Source organism: Somniosus microcephalus, chromosome 5 (assembly GCF_052327205.1).
Source record: "Somniosus microcephalus isolate GS21.2 chromosome 5, FLI_Smic_1.0, whole genome shotgun sequence".
In the NCBI taxonomy this organism is placed as follows: Eukaryota; Metazoa; Chordata; class Chondrichthyes; order Squaliformes; family Somniosidae; genus Somniosus; species Somniosus microcephalus.
The window spans coordinates 189,858,138-189,878,187 of NC_140991.1; the positions used below are offsets into that span (position 1 = coordinate 189,858,138).

A 20,050-nucleotide genomic window follows, 5' to 3' on the forward strand; every position below is an offset into this window, starting at 1 on the left:
AGGACTTGCTCCATAGCTCTTTGCCAGATAGCTGGAGCTGATGCTACTCCAAAAACCAGTCGATTGTACTGGTACAGGCCTTTGTGTGTGTTTATCGTGAGATACTTTTTAGAGGCCTCCTCAACCTCCATCTGTAGATATGCCCGTGCCAAGTCAATTTTGGTGAAACGTTTCCCTCCGGATAGTGAGGCGAAAATATCTTCTATCCTTGGAAGAGGATACTGTATTGTGTGAAGGACCGGGTTTACAGTCACCTTGAAGTCCCCACAGATGCAAATTTTTCTCTGTTCTTCAGATTTATCATTATTCAACGTTTTCTTCATGACCGGGATGATGGGTGTTGCCCACTCGCTCCAATCTACCTTGGATAACATGCCTGCTTTTTCCAAATTCTCCAGCTCTGCCTCGACTGCTGGACGAATTGCGTATGGCACCGGCCTTGCCTTAAAAAACTTGGGAATTGCCGCATCTTCCACTTTTATTGAGGCGGTGACGCCTTTCAAGGTTCCTAGTTCCTGTTGAAACACTTCTTTGGCGTTAGCCAAGATGTCTTTTAATCGTTCAGGTATGACGTCATCATCATTTTTTTTCTTACTGGTCACCGTCAGTGCCTGAATGGAGTGCCAGTCTAAACGTATCTTCCTGATCCATTCACGTCCCAACAACGGTGGACCACCATCTTGCAGAACGTATAAATACAACTTCTGTATTTCCTTGCCGTTGTATACAACAGGCACCCTTATTTTCCCTCTGGGGTATACTTTCTGCCCCGTACATGTCTTCAAGATAATGGATGTGTCTTTCAAAGGTATATGCGGAAATAGCCACTTGTAATCCCGTCGACTTATGACAGTCAGAGTTGATCCTGTATCTAGCTCCATTTTAACTGGGGACCCCGCTATCGTGAGGGTAACCCAAATGGTCTGGTAATCTTCTTTGGCAATTACATTATGTAATTTGAGACAGCTTAGTCTCTTGTTTCCGGAGTCGCTATCGCTCTTCTGGTCTTCAGAGCTGCTGTCCGTCATCATTTGTACCTTTCTGTACTTTTCCTTATTGATTTTTTTTCTGTCAGTGGATTTTTTTTTCCAGATCGGCATACACGTGCAATGTGTCCCATCTTTTCACATTGCCTGCATGCTTTGTCCTTGAACCAGCAGTCCCTCTGGTCATGGGTGGATCTGCCGCAGCGATAACATCCCTCGAAACCCCTTGTCATTTCATGGGTGCCGAAGTCCTGTGGCTTTTGCTGTATCTCTGCAGCTCCTCTTGCTGCTGCTTCGTATGATTCAGCCACACGGAAAGCCTTGTCCAGTGTCAAATCTTTCTCAGAAAGTAGCCTTTTCTGTGTTCCTTCACTTAGGAGACCGCAGACGAATTTGTCTCGTAGAGAATCTGCCGGTCCTGCCCCGAATTGGCAGTGCTTGACAGCTTTCTTAATTCGGTGAGGTAATCAGCGTTACTTTCATTCTTGTGCTGATTCCTCCTGAAGAATTTGAATCGTTCCGCTATCAGCAGCGGTGTTGGGTTTAAGTGCTCCTGTAGGGTATCAACAATCTCCTTAAAATTCTTGTCCATCGGTTTGGCTGGAGTGATTACGTTTCGTAACAGCCCGTATGTCCTTGCGCCCATCAGATTTAGAAGTACCGATGCCTTTTTATCATCCTTTACTTCATTCGCTGTGCAATATACCTCCACTCTTTCCACATATGTGGTCCAATCCTCTATATCACTATCGAAAGCAGTAATATTGCCAGTCTTAGGCATCCTGAAAATCAAAAATGGCGCCTCCGGCGCTTTCCTTTCTTCCCTGCCAAGAAAAAATGGCGCCTCCCACGCTTTCCTGCCGCTGCTGCTGCTGACAACACTGTTCTCCACGTTTTTTATTTACACAGATATTTTTAATAGTTGGAGACTCGTTCCCGCCGGAGTCTCTGGGACTTTTCCCTCCCTCTGCTTGGTCCGAATGCCGACCTGCTTTGCAGCGCCGGCCGTCTCCCGAGTGCTCCACCCTCCGTCTCTCTTTGCCTCTGCCTTCCGACTCGCTGCTCGGCCCCGCTGCAGAGCCACCCGATCGAGCCCCAACCCGCCACCCAGGAAGGACTAGTGCAGTACCTGCCACCAGCCCGGCTAGCTGGTGAAACCGCAGTTTTTTTCTTGTTTTTTTCTTCGACCTTCGTCTGAGGAATCGATCTCCTTGAGGTGCTGCCGAATTGCAGGTAAGTCCGTTTCCAATTCGTCGCCACTGTTGTATCCGTGTGTTAATGGAGACACGGAATGCAGGAGTTGGTTTAACAGGTGTTTACTGAACAAAGTCTGGAGGTGAACTAAAAGATACAAGATGCTATACAGGTTTATATACCCGAGTGGTCACTACCGGTATTACAGTACACAGGGGCTCTTAAAGGTACATACACTACAATTATCGCCGAAGGAGGTTGGGGGCAGGGGGTTGGGGAGGAGCCTGGGGCAGTGGCAGTCCACAGTATTCTTGTGGAGCCCAGAGGAACATTTTTTCAGTGAGCACGTTGCCGAGTTTGCCCCAAGATTATAATCGATGTTACAATGGAGATAATTTTGACTTTAGCCGATAGTGTAAAACAAGCGATAATGTCCATTTTTGAAAATCAGGAGAGATATGTAATGGGTGGCTGATCCGATCTCAGCTGGTTTACAATGTGTGGAAAGGGGAAAAATTAAGTCTTAAATATAAAGTAATTCCTATAAAAAAAACTTTCACAAATGGTCCATATAATGTGATTTCTACAACTTTCATTATTGCTGAGTGTATTCTGAATATATTGGCTCCTATGCACTCACGAAACACAGACCTCTAAGAAAACCATTTGTAGTTTATACACACAGAGACAATCACATCTATTACTTAAATAACATAATGGCTATAGCATTTGTTTACTTTAATTCCTTATTCAGCATTGTCTCTTTCTATTTTTGGTTACTCTGTGATTAATATTAGTAGTTATGACTAGAAATATGAACCAGACACACAAGAATCAGCTGCTGAATGAGCAATAACTATTTTAGGCATCGCCTCAATGGGCACTTTTTCCTGCTTTGTTCAAATATATTTTCAGATTATTAGCAAACTGAAGGCGAATAATACTTTAACAGACCTCCATTAGTTCCTGATTGCACAATTGTGTCCTCTCTAAGAAACAGATTTGAATGATTTCTATGCTACTGTCCTCATTGAAGTTATTGACATGGCATCCTACATAAATCCAATTTTTTTTCTGTCCTCTACTTCAGTGAGGCACTCATTCTGTGGCATGGCTCTGCGGTAATGACATCTTCTGGTGCTTAAATATTTTTCTTACGCGGACAAAGGGCAGAGTGCCCAAATGCAGCTGACATGCTGCTGGCCTATATAAGATCAGCTAACTCAGCACAGACCAGGGATTGGTCTTAGGACCTTCCTGCTCTCTATGGGTCAGGAGCATACCGTCATTGCAGATTGGGGGGCGGGGGGGGGGGCGGCGGCTGGTGGTGGTGGGAACATTTCCTCTGTGTGTATATGTAACAAAATCATAAACCCATTTATAAAAATTATTACAATTTTGTTATACAGTTTCACAAAGTGCCCAGAGGAAAGGTTACCCCATCCACACATCGTGCATTTACCCACTGACTCATCATGGTGGGAAGGTAATTATGAAAGCTAATAAAGAATTTTCCATGCTGGTAACTATTGCCATTATGATAAAACAAACTCTTCAATTATTATACTATATATAAATGATATAATTTAAACAAAATAAGGTCACCTGCTATGTAAAGAGTGGAGAATAGTGGGTACCTAGGTTCTTCCACAAGAGACGAAGATTTTCATGGCTCAGTCAGGGGAGCAAGTTAGGCAATCCACTGTTCCCCATTGTGCACTGGTTTGTACTCTACCAAAGTAGAACTATGTTCAAATTCGTTCTATTTGACACATACTTACCATATGTAGACATAGATCTTTTTAATGCTACTTTAAAATAGCTCTCCTCAGAGAATTACTGCATCTCACACCTGTTAGCTGTTTTCAGGCATTTTAAGGACCTTGAATTACACACAGTGAAATATCAGATGTAGTGTGAGATTTTAAGGAATCAGTGAGAAAACAAATGTGGCAGCTGATAATGTCACGAGCAGTGTGAAATAAAGAATAGATTTGCCTTCCAAAGCTAGGCTTTATTAACTTTAAAATCAGCAGCATATCTTTCCACATCCAGTCCCAACTAAGCTAGAAAAGGACTGAATTTAAGGTAACCACAACACATCATGTGATCATCAACTACCAATGAGATTACAACAGATATCCCAAGGCAGTTAACAAACAACGAATCACAATACTTTTACTAATCAAGGAATAATCACCACATTCACCCTTCCTTTTAAAATATACTCCAACCTAATAACTTTTACAATTTACAATTTACAATTAATTATTTACAACTAAACTATGCACGAGAATAAAACTATTTACATAACACAATACTAAATGAACAACAAATAATAACATTACGCATAAGTATTAAGTATCTCTCAACTAAAACAATATACTATAATATTTCAACAATTTTTAAAACATTACTATCAATTTAAAAGTCCATTTTCAATCGGTCGACCGGATATCTTGTTCATGTGGACCTTCTTAACCTTGGTGAAATTCCTTGCCCTCCCACGCCAGAAGGCACAGAAGTATCTTCAACAGGAAGGCTATCCATATCCCGATTCTCAACGGTTTCCGGATTAGAAATCCCATCAGAAGATGAACTAGGACGGTCATAAACATCTATCAAAGGCTGACTAATAGAAGTATGATTATCTGCAATCGGATTGGAAATATTCGTAGTATCTGTAACAGCATCCACATTATCCGAATCATAACCATTATTAATATTCTCAGAAGAGGGCTGGCCCCCACAAGGAGCCAAGTCTTTAATTGAAACAGTACTTTCTTTCCCATCTTGGAATCGAATATGAGCATATTGGGAATTTGCCTCCAACAGCTCCACCTCCTCCACCAAGGGGTCATATTTTGACAATCTAACATGACGTCGAAGCAACACAGGTCCCTGCATAGTAAGCCATGAAGGTACCGAATATCCCGTAGTAGATCTCCGCGGATAGTTAAAGAGCCTTTCATGGGGGGTCACATTAGTAGCCGTTGAAAGCAATGATCTAATGGAATGCAGGGCATCAGGCAGCACCATTTCCCACTGTGTATTCTTAAGGTTCCGGGATGTCAACGCCAACATAACTGCCTTCCAGATCACCCCATTGTATCATTCACACTGTCCATTACCCTGGGGATTATACGGGGTAGTTCGACTAGTAGAAATTCCCCGACTCTGAAGGTATTCCTTCAACTGGGAAGACATAAAAGAACTTCCCTGATCCGAATGGATATACGCAGGCATCCCAAAGATGACAAAAAGTTGAGTCAAACATTTAATAACTGTAGCAGCTGATACATCTGCACAAGGAAAAGCAAAAGGGAACCTTGAAAACTCATCCACAACAGTAAATATATATCGGTTTTGAGTAGTTGAAGGAAGAGGTCCCTTAAAATCAACACTCAAACGTTCAAAAGGAGAAGTAGCCTTTATAAGATGAGCTCGTTGAGGCTTAAAGAAATTCGGTTTACACCAAGCACAGATAGAACATGATGAAGTCATCTGCTTGACGTCTTCAACTGAAAAAGGCAAGTTCTTACTGCGTACAAAGTGTATCATCCTCGTAACCCCAGGATGACATAAGGCATTGTGAAGATTAATAAGTGTATCTCCGTGAATCACAGAACAATAAGCCCTCGACAGTGCATCAGCAGCAACATTATCCTTCCCCGGACGATAAACTATGTCAAAATGGTAACATGCCAACTCAATCCTCCATCCCATTATTTTATCATTTTTAATCTTTCCAAAATGTTTAACATCAAACATAAAGGACACAGATTTTTGATCAGTTACCAACGTGAAATGTCGCCCCGATAAATAATGTCTCCATTTACGCAATGCTTCTACTATTGCGTATGCCTCTTTTTCTATTGAGGAATGTCTTTTTTCACTATTATTCAAAGTACGTGAGAAAAAGGCCAAAGGTCTTCCATTTTGGTTCAAAGTAGCCCCAATTGCAAAATCCGAAGCATCCATCTCAATCACAAAGGGAACCTGCTCATCAATGGAATGCACAACTGCTCCTCAAATATCCTTTTTAAAATTCTCAAAACATGTCCTGGCCTCCCATGATAGAGGATATGTCGTAACCCGAATAAGAGGCCGGATCTTCTGTGAAAAATTTGCAATCCAATTAGAATAATAAGAAAACAGTCCAACAACTCGTTGCAAAGCCTTAGAATTAGTAGGACAAGGTAAATCGATCAATGGTCGCAGACGTTCTGGATCTGGTTTAATCTTATTTCCCGAAATAATATACCCCAATAGATTTACCTCAGTAGTCGAAAAGATACATTTCTCTTTGTTAAAAGTTAAACCAACTTTTTCCGCAGCTTGAAGGAATCTTTTTAAATTAGAATCATGCTCCACCCTTGATTTGCCACACACTGTGATGTCATCTAAGTATGAAAAGGTGTCAGAGAGGGAGTTATCACTTATAAAAGCATCCATTGCCGTTGAAAACAAGCAACACCATTAGTAACACCAAATGGTATTCGGCAAAACTGATACAGCTTTCCACCAGCCTCAAAGGCCGTATATGGTTGATCCTTCTTAACAATAGGAATCTGATGATAAGCACTCTTTAAATCAATAGTGCTAAAAACTTTATACTGAGATACTTTATTGATAAGCTCATCAATCTTAGGCAAAGGGTACGCGTCTAATTGAGTATACCTATTAATAGTTTGGGAATAGTCTATCACCATTCGTTTCTTGTGTCTCTCATTAGTCGTCACAACTACCTGTGCTCGTCAAGGCGAACAACTAGGTTCAATGATTCCTTCCAATAAGAGACGTTGAACTTCAGAATTAATAAATTCTCTATCCTGACTACTATATCTTCTTGACTTGGTAGCAATTGGCTTACAATCCGACATCAAATTGGAAAAAAGTGATAATGGAGGAATAGATAAAGAGGTTAATCCACAAATAGATAAAGGTGGCTTAGTCCCTCCAAATGAAAGACTAAGAGACTCGTGTAACTGAAGCACATCATGTCCAATCAAAATATCCGCACAGAGATTAGGCAAAACAGATAGGCGTGTATCACTATATGTATTACCTAGAAGAACCATTTTCACAAAGCAACAACCAGCTATTTGTGAAGTAAGGGTCGTCTGAGCCATACACACCTGATACATAACAGGCAAAATTTTCAAATGCTTCTCCTTCACAAACTGAAGACTTATAAAACTCTCAGTACTGCCCGTATCTATAAGGGCCTTCACTTCCAACCCATTAACTTGAGCCGTAACTATAGCTTTGTTTAGGCCATGAGCAAATGCAGCAGAAATTGATGCAATAAATGCCCTATCTAAAGGCTGAATAGTCACAGAAGAGGTAGTGGAGGAAGACCCTCCCACACCAGGAGAAGGGAAGGTAATTGAACCTGATGATTTGCACACACGTGCATAATGACCTCTCTTGCCGCATTTACTACACACAGCCTCCCGAGCAGGACACTTCAGACGAGGGTGCCGGATATTCCCACAAAAATAACACTTCTGAATCCTAGAGGCAACGGCCGCCGAAATAGAAACTGTTTCAAAATCTAGTAAACCACTCCCATTAAGTCCACATAATTCCTTTTCATCCGAAACTGCCGAAACCATAGTCGCAGGCCGATTAAAAAGAGCATAAGAATCCGAACTTCTCTGAGCCACATCCAATGTAGAAGCTTGCTCAAAAGCACTTTTAAGATCCAGAGTCTTATTTTCTAACAACCGCTGACGAATTGATCTAGACAATAATCCATTAATAAAAGCATCCCGTACCGATTCGTCCTTATATTCTTCAGCCGTCACAGCCTTATAATTACAGTCAACACTAAGGCACCGAAGTGCTTGTAAATAAGTATCCAAAGATTCTCCCACCTGCTGCCTACGGGCAGATAGAAGATGACGTGCAAATACCTCATTCTTTGGTTTAACAAAAATCTTTTCCAATGTAGAAATAGCCTCTTCATAAGTTTTACAGTGCAAAATATATTTATATACATCCGGGTCAATGAAGTTGATCAGCATATTCAGCTTATTTAGAGCCTCTTGATCCAACACGCCCAAAAAGTTTTTAAATGTACAATACCAATGTTTCCATTTATCATCCACTCCAGCAGAATTGGGGTCAGCCTTGAATCGTTCTGGTTGAAGATATCGCTCCATTCTAACATAAAGTTAACAAATTGAAATAAAGAATAGATTTGCCTTCCAAAGCTAGGCTTTATTAACTTTAAAATCAGCAGCATATCTTTCCACATCCAGTCCCAACTAAGCTAGAAAAGGACTGAATTTAAGGTAGCCACAACACATCATGTGATCATCAACTACCAATGAGATTACAACACATATCCCAAGGCAGTTAACAAACAACGAATCACAATACTTTTACTAATCAAGGAATAATCACCACACAGTGTCTTTAAAAATGCATGAACTCCTCTCTTATTACCTTTGTACAATGCTCTACTAAATAAATCTGAAGTGAGAGTGCCACAGCAGTAATATGCTTTCAGAGCTGAAATGTGCTTGATGAAAATCATATGCCTCTGTCCAACAAAGGGAGAACATTTTTTGGAACTGATTGTTCTAAGTCTTTAATCAGTTAAACAGGTCTCATAAGCCATGCTGGTTCTCTTTGTCCATGCATCATATAGTTGAATTTGTTGATATTTCTGGCAAAGCAAAAATATTTTACCAATACAAATTGAATTTTGCCATGATGCACTTTTTGTTGTGTGCCAGGGAAGAGAGGATACAGATGAACTTAAGCTCAGATGTAGATGTCTTCATAGGTAGAGCAGCTGCTATACTGCACAATGTCCCACTAGCTAATGGAATACCGATAGCACACGTGATAAAAATGTCATTTAAAAAATCACATTACAATCGCCCCAGTGAGGCGATTTTTCTAATTCATTATTTCATTTGAAACTAGTTAGAACATTTTCAGTCGAGAGTAGATAGCCATAGTATCTGTGCAGCACTACACAAGGCAATTCTCTGCAACAGCCTCTGGAATTTTGGTGCACTGATGCAAAAGAGTACCACAAATCCACTGTAATTAGATTTTCACATGCACACTATTGGTTAAAACAACTCAAAGAGCGCTTCAGTGTATTCTGACACAGTGTATTGGTGTGAGGGCCAACATAACATGATTTTTTTTTAAAGTCTACCGTATTCCACCATAAACTAGAGCACTGCCTATCCCTGTTACCTGACGACCCAGGCTTTCATGCCATTTTACATTGGATGACATAGTCTAGTGTAGTTGGGGGTTCAAGTTGTGAAGGGAGATTCACAGAGCTAAAAGTTCACTCGGGAAATGGAGATTCCAAGGGATATGATCCACAACTTTAAAATTCTCAGAGGCATGGATCATGTAAATACAATCAGGTTACTTAATGGAACCTAAAGCTAGAGCATCTGATTGCCAAATAAGCAAACCTCGAGCATGAAGGGAGACAATAAGAAACTTTTGAAAGAAGAGTAGTGGATATGTAAAACAGACTAGCAACAAAAACAATTATTGTTTTGTTGATTTAATTCTTCAAAAATAATGTGGAAAGTAAAATTCTGCCAGAGAACAGAAGGGTGTCAAAAGTGGCACCCCTCTTCAAAAAATGAGACAGGGATAATCCAGGAAATTATCAACCAATTAGTCAATGGAAATAAAAATGGAGAGATGTAAAATGGCAGACCCACTATCACCCACTTTACACTATCGCACTAAATCAAAATGACCCCCCACAAGACTTTATGGCCTCTATGAATAAGATTGCCAATTTATATCAAGTTGTTAGTGGCCAATGCCCACTTAGAACTGGGTTAAGAGTGCCTTTAATGAGAGAGAGATTTAATCCCATCTGTGTCGACTGGATTCAATCTCAAATCCCAGAGGTGAAGGGACAGCTGCACTGAGAATGTGCGGGTATAAGTTCGTGCTCAGAAGCAGTTGCACTTTGTGCTTGTCGAGATGATTTGGACCATCTCCAGGATATTAGTTTATTTACTTGACATCATTGGGCACATCAACTAACTGCATCGGTATAAATAGAATACCTGGAGTCAATTAGTTCGTAGCATCAGAATTCAAAGCAGAATGTATCTCACCAAAGAGAATCAGGAGTTTTAAATAATTTAGGGTAGTCATGTGCCTTATGGTAATGATTCCAATTCTTTAAAAAGTGTAATCATCTTCATGTTCCATTGCTTAACTGTGAATTTTAAATATGATACCTTAATGAACATATATAATAATGAATTATCATATAGCTTTTATATGAATTGTTAATAAATTGGAATACCAATCATCTTAATTAGGACAGATTTTATACAGACATTGCTGTGCAGCAACATAATTTAATCACAGTTTTAGCTGGAATTAACATATTGCAGTAATCTAAGTACCCTTATTAAGGGTGGAAATGTTTCCAAAGGTAGGATGGCATTTGAAACTGTCACAAAACAGGGTGGAAACGTTCATCCATTGAGGATGGCGGTTACAAATTTCTAACATCTGTTTCTAATATTGAAAATGTGTTGCTGAAGATATCGGAAAAATACCAACTAAAGTGGGCTTGTTAATCCAACTGAAAAAGGTTATGTTTCAGTTTCTCATATGCTTAAGGGGTCTGTTGATCTGTCACTGATAGTAGAATTATATAAATTTATTATAGAAGGAGGCCATTTGGCCCATTATGTTTTTGCCAACTCTTAGTTAAAGCAATCCAAAATTAATCCCACTGCCCTCCTTCTCTTCGTCGCCTTGTTTAGCTTCCTCTGCTTCAAATATTTATCCACTTTTCCCTTGAATGGTGAAATGGTCTCTGTCTCAACTTCTCCATCTTGCAAAGCATTTCATGCCTAACAGCTCTCTGGATAAAGACATTTCTACTAAAGTCTCTCCTCATTCTCTTGTCACTACAATCTTAAATTGACAATCTGTCATTACTGATTCCTCAAGCTGAAAGCTAGTGCTAAGAGGATGAAGTCTTCACCAAACATAGTAACAGTACAATCTTCTATGCCAGGGTGAGTAACACGATATACTGATCTGTCCAATACTGAGTTACACATACTCATTCACCAAAACAATCTAGCAGCCATAAAAAATAGACTTGTACATTATTAGACTGGGTATGATAGCATAGTGGTTATGTTACTGGACTAGTAATCCCGAGGCCTGGCCTAATGATCGGGAGACATGAGTTCAAATCCCACGATGGCAGTTGGGGAATTTAAATTCAGTTAATTAAACAAAGCTAGTAATAGTATCAGTAATAGTAACCATGATTGTCATTCACTAATGTCCTTTAGGGAAGGAAAACTGCCATCCTTACCTGGTCTGGCCTACATGTGACTCCAAACCTGCAGTGATTGACTCTGAACTGCTCTCTGAAATGGCTTAGCAAACCACTCAGTTGTCTCAAGGGCAATTAAGGATGGGCAATAAATACTGGCTTTGCCCACATCCCATGAACAAATAATATAAAAAACTTTGTATTCGCTAAAGTGTGTAGAAAATCATAAGATAAAAAGAAAGGCATTGTCAGTGCCAGATTCACCCATTTGGCTTTCTGCCACCCCCTCCAGACTATTCAGATCAAACATATCCATGACAGCTTTTTCAGTTGAAAGCTAGATGTTGCTTGTTTATTTTCTAGATGTCATAGCATCTCTTCCTGATTTCTTGCTACCTTTTCCCAAAGGTAGACATGGCATTGATCCAACTGGTGATCTCCTCCTAGGCTTACTTGAAGTGCATTGTGCTTGCCCAGTCTCAGATGCACCCACATTTCCTGCCCCTTTTTCGGGCACTAAAAGGATGCCTAAGCTTCCTATATGGCAGATCATTACAGGCCAGAAGTGCACCACTCACCATATTGGTATAGGCAACAAAAATGGGTACCAAGGACCCACGCTTGCTGCAGACATCAAGGCCGCGATTTTCTCATCGGTGTCGGGATGGGTGTGGGTCAGCTGGTTTCCGGGTTCCAGTCCTGCCCCAGCTTCCTCCGTTTTGCAGATGTGATTTTCCTTTCATTGGCCTTGGTAAGCCCGGCAGGCTTACCGTTGATGACGTGTCATCTGCCAGTTTCCTTAAAGGGACCATGCATAATTTTATTTTGACAATTGATTTTTCAGTGTTTGACAGCATTGAGGTGCTGAAAATACTGACAATCACTGCACAAAGGTGAACTCTTGCACCCAGGCTCTCCAATGACTCCCTCTATATGCTTATGGAGGGAGTCACAGTACACAGGGAGGTTCTCTTCCCTTCCAAGGGATGAGACCTCCCCAGGTTACCTTGCCCCTCCACCCAACCCTCTCTATCTACTTTATCACTTCCCCATCTCATTAGCCACCTCTCACACTCACCCTCATTCTATTGCAAGCATACCAACTAACAACACACAAGGGTGGGCACTTGAGGGGTTTAGCCAATGTCCATTTGAAGTTTCGGTTAATGTGTTGTCATACAGTGCAATCTCTTTTTCAAATAGTGCCCCTTATTGGACAGATCTGAGCGCACATTGAGAAGTGTCTTACTGAGTTCCAGTGATTGTTCAGTCATAACTCCCCTGCCCCACTATAGTGATGTGAATGCATGGAATGGCTTGGACATTAAAGGGATGCTTCATGGTGCTGGTGTGGGATGGTGTCAACCTGGCGCATCATGCGGCAGCCAGGGTTTACAGCATCAAGTGAAGAAAGTCTGGCCATGGTGATGCCATTGCTGGCTTCCCGGCCAGCAATTTTGTCAGGGGCTGATGCCCTGTGTCCAGAGCAGCATCAGGTGATAGCGGCGAAGGTTGGAGATGAGATTGGTGATGTTGGTGTTGGGGATGATTGTGGAAGGATTCAGAGGACCAAGGTCTGATTGTTTCATTGGCTCTGAAGTTGCTGGAATAGATGGCAGCTGCAGGTGAGATGACAGAAGCGATCTGTTACTGGTGAGGGAGTTTCTCCCAATGAGGTGGCAATGGACATACAGTTGGATTTAAGAACTTGCAAGCTAAAGAAATCTGCATATGTATTAAAAATGCAGTAACCAACATTTTCTGTGCTCTGAAACTCATCATGTGCAACATGGCATCATTGACATCACTTCTGCAGCTGTCATCTTTTCACAAACATCAGAGCAGACTCATAACATGCCAAACTTACCTGGCATGTTGTGCTCCTAAAAAAAACAAGAATACTTCTTCTCTGTAAAAAGCACAAGCTCTATTGGCACCGATTGAACGCATTTATATAGTGCCTCTCATGACCTCAGGACATTCCGAAGCACTTTTCATCCAATGAAGTACTTTTGAAGTGTAGTAACTGTTGTAATGTAGGAAATGTTGTAATGTAATCTGAAAATGGTTGCTTTATCCAACGCCCTTGAGAGTTGTGAGAGTGGGGATTTATGATTCTGGCTATAGCTCATTTAGAAACTTGATATTATCAAAATATTGGACTTTAAAGTCTTTTCAAAATTGAAGTATGATCATTGAATAAAATGAAGCAATCTTGATTTTTAAACTGGGTTTATTTTGCCACAGCTGCTTTCAATTTTGTCAAATTAGCTGAAGTTCCTCTTGTTGCACAGAAATGTGAAACTGGCAGCAAAATCAATGGAGCATGCTATACTTAATCCTGGCACTCATAATCTATTGGGTGGTACATCTCAGCATAATTTCTGAGATCTGCCCACCCTGGCCCTCTGCTGCTGACAGGGCCGTGGGGTCAAGGGGACGTCCCTTTATTTGACTGCCAGTGGTGGGTGCCCATCCCACCACAGCAGCAATGCTGGATAATTTGATTCAGATGGCCTGGCCTGGCCTGGGGAGGGTGGGACGTTGTTGACCCACCCCAGAAACTAAACATAGTTGCCGCGAGTGGCCTCCTTATAAAGTAGGACATTTTAAAAATAAAAAATAAATCCCGAGTCCAATCTTTAGAAGTCCAGACCACGATTTCAGCCTGGTGGTCCATGCTTAGGGTATAGGAGCTCTGATGTTCGGCATCCTTGTTCCAGCCCCTGCACCTTATGGGATGGGGTAGGATGAGGTTCTGCCCACACGAGGCCATCCTGGAAAGTTTGCCAAAAGTTGGGGATCTGGCATAACCAGGTTACAGCCTAGTTTCTGGCCATTCCAGCATACTGCCGCAGAGATTGTGTCAGGAGTATGGCCATGGATTTTTGGAGCCATCATGGCCTCGATATTTACAGGGAAGGAGCAGGGGCGTCTGTCAGTGGCCGGGGAAACTCGTAAATACCGGAAACACAGAACTCCTGCTGAATTTAACGGAGTTCATTAGAATTGTTTTACTCCATTTACCACTCGGCACCCAGCCAGATTGAAAATCTCCCGTACAAGGCAGCACTCAGTGACTGCTGGGCTGGTCCCCGGCAACCAGGAAGATCGGGGGTCACGGGGGAAGGCTTAGAGTGTAACATAGAGGAGGGAGATTGGATGGTGGGTCGGAAGATCGCAGGGGGAGAGATAGGATCGCAGAGAGGGGGGTTTGGCTGATCGTGGGGGTTGAGTTCACAGGGAGGGGGGTTTGGAGATTGGGGGAGGTGGGAGAGATCGCGGGGGGAGTGGAGAGATAGAGATCACTGTGGTTCAGTCGATCACAGGGAGGCAGGTTTGCTTGGGGGGCTAGGGGAAGCACTCCTGGCACACAAGCAGTACTAGAATAGCGCTTACCTGCTGGGTCTGGCTGCACTTGCCTCCCTTTAGCTGTCGGATTTCTTGAGCCCCAGGAAACCCAGCCCACAGCAGTTAATTCCAAATTGCTGACAAAATCTGAGACATGCAGCCTCATTTAAATATTATAATTATGGGACCCGCTTCTCCGCCGTGGTTAAAATGGAAGTAGGCATGTTTGCGGTGGATTTGGGTTGGGTTTCCCATTTTTAACAATTTAACCACCTCCCCTATACTGTCCTGTCTAGCCCGGGGGGGTTAAAAATCCCTCCCGTGTCTCTGAAAGACAGTTTACTTAATGGTCCAGGGCACTGTAAGGATAGAGTGTTAATCATTTGTATTGTAAGAAGAATATAAGAAAAACAAAGATTATTCAGCCAATCCAATAATAAAACTGAACAATTAAGAATGATGTTTTAGAGTACTTTAAATAGTTTCCTTTACCCTGAGCCTTGACATTGATTCCTTGATTATTGCTCCCAGAACTTTTGAGGGTAGGAATTCTGAGTGTGTGGTACTCAGTGCTTGCTGCATTCTGCACTATTCTGGATGAAGAATGGCTTCTCTTCAATTAATATGACTTTTATCTAGATGTATTGACATGAATCTTGTCATTCATGTGGAAATGACTTACGAAATTATATTGGGCGACCTGCTGGTGGCGCTGTCCAGGGAGAGTATAAATACTCAGGCATGGGCCCAGCTTGCTCAGGACATTCTTGTTTAATACTTAGACCAAGTGCCTAGTAGTTTTCTTACGTCAATTTAATCAACTGGAACCCGCTCCACGCTCTGAGTGATTTGGGAACAGACAGCTACGATTCAAACTGTAGAAGGGAACTCGGATGTAGTAATCAATCCATTATGGAGAAACTACTCAGACCCGCCCGTCTCGACCTGGACCTGAAGTCACTTACAGCTGCTAAGGTATGGAAACACTGGTATCGTACCTTCAGCAACTTCCTCGAGGAGTGTGGTGAGAATGTTCCTAATAAGTTACGAATGCTTGGCAATTATGTATCCCCTCATGTGTTTGACTTTATCGAAGACGGTGTAGATTATGACTCCGCTATCCAAACACTACAGCAACTATATGTTAAGGCCCCAAACGAAATTTTTGCTCAGCACCTACTGGCCACAACTCGACAACAACCCAGGGTATCACTTGACGAATTCCTTCAAGAGCTTTGCAGGCTCAGCAAAGATTGTAACCTTAAAGCTGTCTCAGCTGAGCAGTACCGGGAGGAATTAATTTGTGACTCTTTTATTAACGGAATTGCTTCTCCCCTCATACGCCAGCGTCTGTTGGAAAATAAAACCCTCAGGTTACAAGCTGCCTATAACCAGGCATATTCTCTGGATTTAGCTCAAAAAAATTCAGATGCCTATTTTTACCATATGCACACACTGCTGCTACCAGTTTTAGTGACTCCCCCGGTAAGCCTCAAGCAGAAGCCCTCACTGATGATGACCCTACCCTGGCGGCATCGTGGCAATCTAAAAAGTGTTTCTTCTGTGGAGGTGCATTCCATTATGGGAAATTTTGTCCTGCTCGTAATGCAACCTGCAATCATTGCAGTAAGAAAGGCCACTTTTCTAAAGTATGCCGGTCAAGAGCCTCTACAAGTGTTGCAGCTGCTATCTATAAAACTGCTCCTCCTCCAAGAGCCACTACTATTGTTACAGCTGCTATCTATAAAACTGCTCCTCCCCCAAGAGCCACTACTATTGTTACAGCTGCTATCTATAAAACTGCTCCTCCCCCAAGAGGCACTACTTGTGTTACAGCTGCTATCTATAAAACTGCTCCTCCCCCAAGAGCCACTACTATTGTTACAGCTGCTATCTATAAAACTGCTCCACCCCCAAGAGGCACTACTTGTGTTACAGCTGCTATCTATAAAACTGCTCCACCCCCAAGAGCCACTACTAGTGTTACAGCTGTTTTTCCCCAAAGCCTATCCCATGCAGCCACGAGGGTTTCAGTAAATGGACACATTTTGAGAGCATTAATCGACTCATGTAGCTCTGGCAGCTTCATCAGTGAGCAGGCTGTCAGTGAGTTGAAACTGCATATTTACCCCTCGGACAGGGAAATTGTAATGGTTCTGACGACACTGACCACCAACTCTTCTGGCTTTTGTCTTGTTGACCTTATTCTCAATGGCCGCACTTATTTTTCCACCCAGCTCGGGGTGCTCAAAAACCTATGCAGTGATGTGCTCCTGGGACAGGATTTCCAGAAACAACACAAAAGACTCACTTTCGAGTTTGGAGGGCCAAAGCTGGAGCTTACTATTTCCAAAGTGCTGTTTTGTGCGCTTTTGGCGGCTTCGCTTGACGAGCCCTCCTTGTTTGCCAATCTTTCCCCCCGATGTAAGCCCATAGTCACTAAATCACTACGTTTCAGCCAAGATGATCTATCCTTTATCAAGGCAGAAATGTCTTGCCTTCTAGCTGATGGTATCATTGAGCCATGTTTATCTTCCTGGCGGGCTCAAGTCGTCGTTATTAAAAATCCTCTGAAGCAACACAAGAAACATCTTTGCATCGATTACTCGCAAACTATTAACCAGTATACCGACCTGGATGCCTACCCACTACCACGCATCGATGACATGGTCAATAACCTTGCCAACTACAGGGTATTTTCAACTTTTGACTTAAAGAGCACATACCATCATGTACCGTTAAAGGACTCTGACAAAAAGTATACGGCCTTTGAGGCCAATGATCAGCTTTACCAGTTTTGTTGCCTTCCATTTGGGGTCATCAATGGGGTGGCCGTCTTTCAATGGGCAATGGACAGCCTAGTCAAACAGGAGAACTTAACGGACACTTTTCCATATCTGGATAATATCACCATTGCTGGTCATGACCAGAAGGAGCATGATGCCAACCTCCAGAAATTTCCTGACGCTCTCCGTCATCGCAACTTAATCTTAAATGAGTCCAAATCTGTGAAATCAGTACCATCAGTCAACATCCTTGTCTACTGGGTGGGCAATGGTGTCATTAAACCAGATCTGGAGCGACTTTGTCCGCTTCAGGAGCTCCCTCCTCCTATGAATCTCGGCTCTCTTCATCGGGCCCTCGGCATGTTTGCCTATTATGCGAAGTAGATACCCCACTTTTCCGACAAGATCTAGCCCCTGCTTCACGCAAAGTAATTTCCGTTGGACGCGATAGCCATTTCAGCTTTCGACCTCCTCAAGCAACAACTGGAAAAAGCCACACTTCATTCCATCGATGAAAATCTCCCTTTTGTGGTCGAGTGCGATGCATTGGAGGAGGCGATCTCGGCTACCTTGAATCAAGGTGGTCGACCCGTTGCATTTCTGTCCAGAACTTTGCAGGGTAGCGAGCTCCATTAACCTCCTGTCGAGAAGGAGGCTATGATTATCATCGAAGCAGTACGTAAATGGAGTCATTTTCTCGCTCGTCGCCATTTCACGCTCATAACTGATCAGCGCTCTGTGGCCTTTATGCTGGATAACCGGAAACGCACTAAAGTCAAGAATAACAAAATACAGCTCTGGAGGATGGAATTGCCCGCCTTTGGCTGCACCATACATTATCGACCCGGCAAAGAGAATGTGGCCCCAGATACCCTCATGCGTGCATTCTGTTCTTCCATGTCAACTTCGACTCTTACGGATCTTCATACTAACTTGTGCCATCCTGGCGTTACTCATATGTTGCACTTTGTGTGATCTAAAAATTTCCCATTTTCTATGGAAGACGTGAAAATAACGTGCTCCTCCTGTAGAATTTGCGCAGAATTAAAACCGCAATTCTTCCATCCGTCGGTTGGCTCGCTCATACATGCTACACAGCCTATGCAGCGACTCAGCATTGACTTTAAAGGGCCATTGCCTTCCTCAACACGGAACACCTACTTGCTTACTATGGTGGACGAATATTCACGCTTTCCCTTTGCTTTCCCCTGTCCCAATATGCTTACTTACACAGTGATCAAATACCTCGATCAGGTCTTTTCCCTTTGCGGTATGGCCAATTTCATCCACTCTGATTGGGGTCCCTCCTTCATGTCAAGCGAACTCAAAAGTTATCTTTCCCAACGGGGAATCGCCACAAGTAAAACAACACCGTATCATCCTATTGGAAACGGACAGGTTGAGAGACACAACGCCATCGTTTGGAATGCTGTTCGTCTTGCGCTGAGGTCACACAACCTATCAGACCAGCAGTGGGAAACGGTGCTCCCTGACGCGTTGCATTCCATCAGGTCTCTTCTTTCTATATCCACCAACGCTACTCCTCACGAACGATTCTTCGGCTTCCAGCGTCGCTCCACTCATGGGACGTCCCTACCATCATGGTTGGCAGCTCCTGGCCCCATGCTGCTCCAAAGATTCGTCCGATCCTCTAAGAGTGATCCCCTCGTCGACGAAGTGGAACTGATGGATGTCAATCCCATGTACACGCACATGCGGTACCCTGATGGCCGGGAATCCACAGTGTCACTTCAGGATCTGGCTCTCTGCCCAACCGGTCCCACGGACCCAATCAATAATGGGATCTGTATTAATGACGCCGATACCCTGCGCTCCTCTGAGGATGACGCCCTACCCGGGACGTCAAGGGATCTGCCAGCTATTCCGCCGGATCAACCCGGGGAACAGAGCGCTCCCCATGGGATGGCCACCCGAAGCCAGGATGCCGGTCAGTCACCGACTACTGAGCAGGGTGAAGCCAGCTCTGCGCCTGTGGGGGCCCACACCCGGAGCCACGATCTCCCCAGTCCCCCTCAGGTCGATCAAGGTGACACAGACTCTGCCAGCCTGCTGGTACGAACCAAGTGACCCAGGGACCAAAACTTGGTCCGAGGAGACGTGCCTTCCGGCCTCCAATGGAGATCTAAATGACTGCATCTATTCTTAGTCCGATTAATTCGGTAGAAGGAAGCTGCCGGACTTCCAATCTTTCAGGCGGGAAGAATGACATGAATCTTGTCATTCTTGTGGAAATGACTTATGAAATGATACTGGGCGGCCTGCTGGTGGCGCTTTCCAGGGAGAGTATAAATACTTGGCCATGGGCCCAGCTTGCTCAGGACATTCTTTAACAGGAACTAGTGAAGGACACAACTAGATCTCCATGTTGAAAAACAGTTGATTAAAGCCTTGTTTAATACTTAGAC

General features: G+C 43.0%; 1 protein-coding gene across 3 annotated transcripts in view; it reads right to left on the reverse strand.

Moving 5' to 3' along the window:
* LOC147117492 (zinc finger protein 385D-like) overlaps window positions 1-20,050 on the reverse strand; it is an 885,325-nt gene that overhangs the window by 138,658 nt on the left and 726,617 nt on the right. The window lies entirely within an intron of this gene.